Source organism: Anopheles darlingi, chromosome 2 (genome assembly GCF_943734745.1).
Source record: "Anopheles darlingi chromosome 2, idAnoDarlMG_H_01, whole genome shotgun sequence".
Classification (NCBI taxonomy): domain Eukaryota; kingdom Metazoa; phylum Arthropoda; class Insecta; order Diptera; family Culicidae; genus Anopheles; species Anopheles darlingi.
In genome coordinates, this window is record NC_064874.1 from 94,364,402 (window position 1) to 94,371,901 (window position 7,500).

Sequence of the window (7,500 nt, forward strand, 5' to 3'; positions counted from 1 at the left end):
ATTACCTGCTGTAATGAGTAAAGACTGCCACTAATGAATGAAGTATCACGCTCAAGGAAACAGTAACATATTTTCTTTGTTGGACACTTTCCTGGTGTCAAACAGAACTCATGCTCTTGATTTACTGTTGTGAATCCAAAAAAACGCAGCCAATACTTCATCCTTACGCAAAAAAGGGCCTGGAATTCACTTTAACCATTCGACACGTCAGACCACACAAGACGGTTTGGCCTTCGACATTGACTTCGACAGAGTGTGGAGGGCAGTAGGTGTTTCGAGGACAACCGAGAAGGATCCTTGATGTTTGCCGGAGGAGAGAAGATTTGGCAATGGAGGAATGGATCCCCAAACTGGACACTGGGCACAATGGGCGTAACGTGACGAAGAAGAGGATGACCACAACGGAGGACATGGAGAAGATGCGTCCACTTTCTCGTCCACCTTTCAAGACGGTTTCGATGTTTATCTGTTTCCGTGCTTGTCACGTGGTTTTCCCTTTTTTGGATTCTTCTCCAAGGGGGCCCCTAGCAGTTGACCAGCAGCTGAAGGGCAACCGAAGTAACAACAAAAACAAAAAAAACCACCTCAAGCGGATCGATCCCGCCGAAGCTTAGACGCGAGTTGGGTTGGGAGTCGGCGTTGGAACGGAAATGAACGTTTTGTCCAGTTCCAGCTGTTATGTTCTGGCGCCCGAAACGCGCACCCCGACAAGGGTGTCGGTCACGCACTCGAGAGAGAAGTCAATGAAGAAAAAAACATCAACAACGGAATGGAAAGGGAACCGAAACCAGAAAACAACATTCAGAGAGGAAAACAGAAGGCCCCCGGAAGCAAACCAAAACAGTCGTCCCCGGCAATACCCCCCTTTCGGCAGGTCAGTCGAACTTTGCGTGTTCGTTATCTTTATTGCCGCAATTGTATCGACCATTTTGGTAAGGCTGGTGGTGCCCTGGGTACCGGTCAGCTGGTTTCGTCCTGTCCCCCGGGGAATGGACCAAAGCGAGCGAGCGAGCAAGTGTCCTTTTGGCTGCCGGCCGGGTGTTACATGTTTGGGACATCAACAGCATTTATGAGGCAGTAAAGCTTATCTACAAACTATTACACTGCGCTGTACAGCACGCAGCGATTGTAGCGATTGTAAGGTGTGAAATATGTTATAGACAATGATAAAGCATTCGTGTCACGATCATTGGTGAGAAATGAAACGGACTACCTACTTTGCATTGGGCGTTCAATGTAACGACAATTTAGTTCATCACTAGGGACGATACGCTTTATCAGTATGAATGTTTAAAAACTGTTCTTCAAAATGGTTATGATATTGGAAATATTCTTCACCACAAACGGCATGAACAAACGCGATTCCTGATAACAGTAATGGCACGCCGGCGGATTCCATGTGCCGTGGAGGCCCATTCATGTTTCAACAAGGAAAAGCGATTGGCTCTATCCGCCAAAAAATAAGGCCAAATAAAAAGGGAAAATCATGAAATCGCCAAGGTGCACAACAGCTACAGCACCCTAGTACCCTGACCATCGCAATTTCATTCATCCATTCACCGGAACACCCTCCCGACGGACCAACCGACGGACAGTCGAGGACAGTGGCGATGCGTGGTGGTAGTAACCGGCCGGCCGGCCTGCTGGCCGACCGATGATGCTCTCGTTTAGTTGCCTTATCACATCGTCTAGCGATGGACCAGTGAACGGACACACCACGTCAGTGTCGCTGTTATGGATTTTTGCTGTTGTAAATTTTTACGATACGCCTGTCAAATCCTCCAACGTTGCGTTTAGCTCACTGTTGTTTAGACTGCGTGTCTCACTTTTAACCGAGCATATATAAACCCTGGCAGTCGTTAACAAAATGATCGACAGCTTCTTACGCTTATGCGTTGTTACAATGTCATAAATTTCGTTCCCATACTTATGCGATTTTTATTGAATAATGTCGTGGAAGGAACCATATCTTGTTGTAGCCTTCAATGCACGAATTTAGATTAAAATAATATCAACATAAAAAACAATTTCACACATTTCTAGTAGATACTCTATTTGGAATTTATAACAAACCTGCTTCTAAGTGAATGTGTGTGTGTGTGTGTGTGTGTAAACAGAAACCGAGTAAGGAGGCTAAAATTAAAAGAAAAGTTCACCCACAGGACTCTTTTTAAGACGATGGCATTTTCCCACTTTTCCGCAGATTTTCAAATTCCCTCTCTACCGCTCTGTCGCTCTCGTGTTATCTAGACAGTACAAAAGCTCGTATTTGTTGTAAATCGTTGTGCGATTGTGTGTATGTGTGTAAGGGAAAGGAAATGAAAGAAAAGCACCCCCACTACCACCCCGTTTTCTCCTTCAGATGCAGTTCCTGTCGTGCCTTTGGGTAGCCGCTTATTAAACTTTACCGCTCCAAGTTTTTCCTTTTTGGCTAAAAGTTTTCCCTCGATACTCTTGGTGCTCCTTGCTTTTCCTTGCACTATACAGATGGCATAGCCTCCTTGGCTCTCTTGGCTACTCAAAAACTCTCTGCACTGGCTCATGGCTCATGTTGCACCCGATCGTTCGGTCGTTCGTCCTTTCGTTCGTTCAGTCGTTCCGCCGTCATCGTCTTTTGTTTTCTTATCCTTACTCACACCCTCAGTCACTCACTCACACAGCGCTAGACCAGGACTTTGTCACACGTTTTTTTCCCCCGATTCGCTCTCCAACCGTAGTGCATGTTTCTGTAGGGTGGCCTCACCCTCACCCTAAGGCCAGACTCACGGGACTCCCGTTATCGATTTTCGACCGTACAATTTGGAACCTTTTTTTGTAGTTTTACATCCATTCAGCCGTCTCCCTTTCGCCTGTACCCGATGGATTCCGGGGTCTCTCTCTTTTTTTTTCTTTCTCTCTTTCTCTCTCCCTCTCTCTCTCTCTCTCTCTACTCACCCCATTTAATTTCATCCAGCATTTGATCCAGCATCTTGCATCTTCGTGCGATGGGCTCACCGCGCTTTTTTGTCCCGTTTCTTTCTCCCCCAATGGATTTTTTTATTCGCTTTTTGTTTGTACATTCCGTACAGCCACCACACCGTCAGCCTGCTAAAACACACTCTCTCTCTCTCGTAGATTCGCATTATATATGCAATAAATTACCGACCGACCGAGCGACCGTCGCTGCCGACGATCACCGATGGAAGAAAAACCAAGGGGAAAAGGGAGCGGCGAATGAGGCGAAAAGGAATTATGTTTTTCCCTTCGAGTCTAAATCCATCCAAGACTTTGCCTTAGCTCCAGGTTGCCAGGCAGCAACCGTCAAGGAAGGTGATGGTGTGTAGGAGTTTCTTGCGAATGAAATCGAAGATGAAAAATAGCTTCTGAGTGTGTCGGTGCGCGTCACGCGTTTCTTGGGCGTTGGGTGGTGGCTCAAAATAATGCCTCCCGGAAGCGGGTAAGGGAAATAGACGCAACATACATCCGCAAAATTTCGCTTTTTTGTGTGTATGCTTCTTTTTCTCTTCTTCGTTTTCTTCTTCTTCTTCTTCTTGCCACACTCCTGATGCAACATAAAATACATAACGCGAGTGGCAATTATAAGCACGGATCGATACCGTGAAGCGAAGAAAGACAGGCAGACGCTCCTGCGGGCGCTCGATTTTGAGAAAAAACATTTAAATTTTCATATGCTTATCCATTTCAGTTCCACAAAATGGTTTCCCAAAATTATAGTACAATGATGATCAATGTTTTTTGTTCAGAATTGAATTTACCTTACTTTTGATGGTTTAAATATATTAACTAAACGTTAAGAAACAATGTTCAACCTTTACTTTGGATTACAGCCATCGACATAAATCTCTCGAAGCGTAGCTCGAGAATGTAGTATCCGGATATTTGTGTTTAAGTAAATCAAATTTCGCGAAAGACACTCGCGAAAGACAAACTCTTCCACACATCGAGCGAGACGGATTGCGAATGTGTTGAAGGATCTGATACCAGTCCGAAAAAAGAGAGGAAGACACAGTGAGAAAGCGCGAGGAAAATGAGAATTTTTCCAGATTTTCAATCATTCGTTTCGTGCAGTACAGGGATGGTTTACGTTGAAAGGGTATAGGGTAAGGTATACTATTACAACCGCTTCTACTACTACTATCGCGTCTCTGGCACAGAGGAAGTGAAGGTATACTGCATCGATAATAAACACCAATGATAAGCTCAAAATTGTTTATGTAATTATGATTACATTGCCGCACATTATGATTACATCGCACATGGTCCTTTACAATGGCGCGTGTGTGGTGTGCGTATGATGGTTCTCATGTTTTCCCCAAAAATAACAAAAAAAAACCTGTCGCATCAAGGGACGGCCCATTATGGGTCCGTTGCTCTATCTCTCCTGCACATACGAGACCGTGTTTTGTGCCGTTCATCGGTGCTGGCCCACACTAATGTGCACGGGAGTATTTCTCTCACGCTCTCCGGACATTGCACAAAGTCGGGGAGACAAGTTTTTCTCGAGATGAGTGTTTGGTTTTTCATTCTGGCACTCTAAAGAAGGACTCTCGGTAGGTTGCACGATAGATAAGCCAAAGAAACGCAACCAGGACACTGAAGAGGTGAAGAGTTGCGAGGAAATGAGACGATTTGGCACAACAGCGGAGGCAAAAAGGGTATCGTAGTATATATATGTTTAGGTGTGTGTCGGAGTGTGTGTTTTTGTGCGGCAAAGGCAATGTCCTTACGGGTGGGGGGAGGGGGGGGGGAGGGAAATTCCAAACTCATAAATATACAATCTTGCTCTACTACGTCGCTCTCTTCTTTCCTTCGCTATCCTCCACCAAAACACCTTAGCGCTTCGAACGCTGCGTCTCGACGATCCGATTTAGCATCTCGAGGAATCCTCGGATGTTGCATGCTGGTGTGGTGGTAGTCTGCACCACCACCACTGCCTCGTCGGAGGCGGATTTATGCAAAAGAACCAAGCAAACGATTCGCCGTTCGTAATGGAAAGCTCTTTAGCATTAACTTCTCACTAGTTTGCGCCCGGATTGCTGCTTGCCGGCAGACAGTAGGAGCAGGCTGGAGCTCCAGAGCTGCTATGGAATGCATCTCGGTGTTCCGTAAGAAAATCCATGCATAATGCAGCAGTCTGCAGCGTAGATGCACGTTTCGGGTACTTATGTGGCATTGTAGAAGTTTTTCTTTTCTAATTATGAATATAAAACATAAATTATGTATCATTCTCTCTATCTGAGATATTTTTGATAATTCAGGAAAGTATTGTGAACATGTTTTTCGTTAATTTATTAACTAAACAAGTACCAAATATTAATAAAAAATAATATTACAGAAGAACGAGAGCGAGCAACTAAATTGGAAATCCATTCGAGTTAAATGTAAATCACATATTTTCCCAGACAAAACCGCGCATACTTTTACATATGAACCCTCCTCCCTTTCTTCCTTTCTTGAACGCGTGTCACCCCCGGGGTCGTCAACCCACTGCTGTGCCGAGTGTGTCACATGCGCTGCGGAAACAATCGGGAATGCCTCAAAACCAAATGCAAATGCCGTGGAGAGCGACAAGATGGATTGCTGAACCTTTCCCCACTCATATACACACACACTGGCACGTTCTCTTTCTTTATTTTTTATCAAAAGCATGAGTGTGTGTGTGTGTGTGTCTGTGTGTGCCTTGGCTTCCACTCGCAGTTTTACCTTTCTTTTACATCCATTGCTCCCCCTCATGAAGCGCCACTGATTTCCATCCGAAGAAAGTTTCCGTTGGATTCGGTTTTTTTCTTCTTCTTTTCTCCCGTTCTTTACGAGAGATCTACTCATACCAAGCATCAACCTCGCACCACTTTCCGTCCCTCATCAAGGGGATGCTGATTTTCCGAACGATTCCACCACCACCCACGACCATGAGGAGTGAAAGGCAGAGCGAGAGAGAAGATGGCGATTCGTCTCTTCCTGCGAGGTGGTGGTGTATGTGAGGGTGGTGTGCGAATGTGTAATTTTCTTTGCATCCCTCGCCATCCCCCGTCCATTCTCCCATATCCTCCCATCTTACCCGAAGCGACCGATGGAGGCGCTTCGTTCACTAATGTACATTACTAACGAACGGAGCTCGGTCGCCAAGCAGAGATCTCTTCGTGCGAATGACGCGAAGAGCAGGCGACGACACGAGGCTCCTTGGATGGTGTGTGGTGTGGCCCGTGGTGTTTGATATTTCTAACGACATTCCCAGCTGGTGAGCGGGCTCATATGTGGATAGAAGAAGAAAAAGACGAAGGGTACGCTGATGGAGGGAACGTAAAGGATGCGAATTTTCTCTCGCGGATGTCTGCTCTCCCTCACACAAACACATACCAACACAGTCGTACGCGACCGTACACCGAGTTGGCGTCGTGGAGTGGCAGTTGGCAGATTTTTTTGCCTTTTTCCCCAGTTTTTCCTTCGCTTTCTGGCGACTTTTACTTGCCTAAATTTATTAATATGGAGCGAGTTGCTGGTGGAAGGATGGCTGCGGAAGGGAAGCACACAGCACTACACGTACATGAAGTGAAAAGCGAAAAAGGATATGGCGGGCTTCTCTGACTGCCACCGTCTCCGCGCGATTCTCCGCAAAGGTGTCACACGAACGTGTACGTGGTGGTGGTGCCTTAATGGGTGGTGCCACGATGCTCGACCGGTGTTGGTGCAGTAGCTGGCAAGCAGCAACCAGGCAGCAGCAGCAGCAGCAGCAGCTAAGCCTTCCTTCTTATGTTCTCGAGCTCGAAAGGACTAGGATGGGGGACTGTTGGAGGAGGATGGAGGCACTTCTCAGCACTTCCTCTCTGCGCTGCTCTCGTGTGCCATTAGCATATGAGGACGACATTGTGGGGACGATTTCGCGCGCGCGCTTACAGAAATGGCGGCATATATGAATTTATGTATATTGTCTCCCACCAAACGATCACCCAAGGGCTTAAGGACTCTTTGAGGATACGGGGAAAGGATGGCTCTCGGTTCCTGAAGTTGAAGAAGGAAAATTGGAATTGGAAAATGTTAATGATGAGAGAGAGAGAAAGAGAGAACACCAAAGAGAGACAGAGAGAGACAAAGAGAGAGAGAGAGAGAGAGAGATAGAAAGCGCGAGAGAGAGAAAGATAAAGCGCAGTGAATGAGGCAGGAAGAGAGACAGAGAAACGGCGACACACATGAGTGGGTTCGTGGAAAATGAGTGGATTCCGATGGATTCCTAGGTAACGACAATGCCAAAGACGACGACGACGACGACGACGACAGCGACTAGCACACCGAGAACCGAGATAGGTTTCCGAAAGGTTTTATATTCTTTCGTTTTTTTTGATTTTGTCTTCTCCCCCTCCAGAGCTCATCGAGCAAACACAAGCACCGAGATGTGTGGAGCCGTTTGTGAAGAGACTGGGTATCGAGGGAGACAAGGGTATACTGATGGCAAAGCAGCAGCAGTATCTTCGCTTACATGCTCTTCCTGTACGAGAAAGAAAA

At 46.3% G+C, this 7,500-nt stretch overlaps 1 long non-coding RNA gene across 1 annotated transcript in view; it reads right to left on the reverse strand.

The window, feature by feature from the left end:
- LOC125951942 (uncharacterized) overlaps window positions 1-7,500 on the reverse strand; it is a 60,075-nt gene that overhangs the window by 49,526 nt on the left and 3,049 nt on the right. The window lies entirely within an intron of this gene.